The 1,759-nt window shown below is 39.0% G+C and overlaps 1 protein-coding gene across 1 annotated transcript in view; it reads right to left on the bottom strand.

The window, feature by feature from the left end:
- The window catches only part of LOC135197858 (muscleblind-like protein 1), a 295,887-nt gene extending 294,364 nt beyond the window's left edge, over positions 1-1,523 (bottom strand). The window contains exon 1 of the mRNA XM_064225040.1: positions 1,492-1,523. The gene's annotated coding sequence lies outside the window, so the exon portion shown is untranslated. The remainder of the gene's footprint in view (positions 1-1,491) is intronic.
- Positions 1,524-1,759: the final 236 nt, after the last annotated feature.

Here is a 1,759-nt window from a genome sequence, read left to right as displayed (position 1 = left end):
AAATAATGGCAAAGGATGTCTATATCGACTTAAAAATAACGATCTCTCTCTCTCTCTCTCTCTCTCTCTCTCTCTCTCTCTCTCTCTCTCTCTCTCGCCAGTTACGGGCTGGGCGAGTCCACATGATTCGGAGATGACTGAGACAGGGTGATGCTGTAAGTGGGTGGGTTGGAATGCAGGTTGGTGTGGGTGATAAAATAATATGATCGGTTTACAATGACACGAATGCGCGACTGAAGGTTGGTGGTGGGTGGGAAGGCATGTGATTAATATAATGAAGGGAATGTAAAAGCACTCTCACAACCACTTCATTGTGGCATTACTTCATAAAACTCTGCACCTGCAAATGCAAAACAGCTATTCGATCATGATCAAATTATCGTGAGTACAAAAATATATGCCTCGATAATAACTAGGATTAAATCATATTAAAACACTTTTACTTTCCGAAAATACCTCTCAATCCCATGAGAGAGAGAGAGAGAGAGAGAGAGAGAGAGAGAGAGAGAGAGAGAGAGAGAGAGAGAGAGAGAGAGAGAGAGAGAGAGAGAGAATTCAACCAATTAAAAAGAGCACAACATGAAGGGTTTAATGGGATCTTAAAGTGATTCAATCAATCTGATCATGAAGAAACCTCGTAAGAGCTGAAAGTACGGAAAGCATCCTTGCAACACCTACTTGGTTCTTTGTTTCGAACAAAGAAGGCAGATGAACGGCTGTGAAAAAACTCGGGAAAATAGATAATCAAAAGGACAAAAAAGATAAAACAAAGCCGTTAAGGATGAAAACCCAAATTAGCAAGAAGAAAAAGGCATATAGAAAAAGAAAAAAATACGATGATGATGATACTGAAAGAAAGACTGCATTCCAATAAAATGACAAAAATGACACCGAAGTCTAGTCAAAGCTAATGCCGAACAATGCCACTATCCAGTGTTATCCCAAAGCACATGAAGATGAAGATGGCCATCGGCCCCAATCTGAACCCCACCAGCAACGTCAACCGGGTTAAAACCCTGCAAGCCAGCCTTTTACGCTCAGCTTTACCTGGCTTTAACTAGCTTTGCACAAAACGTAATTGGTTGTGGCCTTCGTTCCCGATGACACGACGCAGCTCTCTTTACCTTTTCAGGTATTCACTGGAATGTGCTTATCCGTTCAGCTTCACTTCAGAAGCTTAGAATTGCGGTCATAGTCGATTTCCTCCGCCACTTGGATTTCACCCTCTAAGATGTTCAGGGCTGAACAAATCTGCTGCAGAAGGCAAAAATTATTCCTAATCTAACGAGTTTTAGGAACCTCCAGAGCAATGGCGTTTCCTTATTCAAACCATATTTTTATATTTTATCAAACCTGACCGTTATAGCGATGGAGACGAAACACAAGTAAAACTCAGTGAGTGTTTTCACCTGTCCTCCGTGCATAAAATATTCGAACGGAAACTAGTTCACACAATCTACTGAATTCTGTCTGAGTAACCAAACTACTTACAATTTCCCGGGAAACTGCATTACACTGTTCAAGCTTACCTGAAAAATAAGGATAAAAAGTCAGAATTTCATACAATGCAAGTTGCCTTTCATATATGATTCCATACAAGTATTTTTGTGTAATTATATATATATATATATATATATATATATATATATGTGTGTGTGTGTGTGTGTGTGTGTGTGTGTGGTGTGTGTATGTGTAATGTGTGTGTATATATGGAACTTACATGGAATCATTAATCATTAATAATAATAATAATAATAAT

Source organism: Macrobrachium nipponense, chromosome 21 (assembly GCF_015104395.2).
Source record: "Macrobrachium nipponense isolate FS-2020 chromosome 21, ASM1510439v2, whole genome shotgun sequence".
In the NCBI taxonomy this organism is placed as follows: Eukaryota; Metazoa; Arthropoda; class Malacostraca; order Decapoda; family Palaemonidae; genus Macrobrachium; species Macrobrachium nipponense.
Note: the sequence above shows the minus strand (reverse complement) of the source record. Positions and strands in the feature narration are given on the sequence as shown.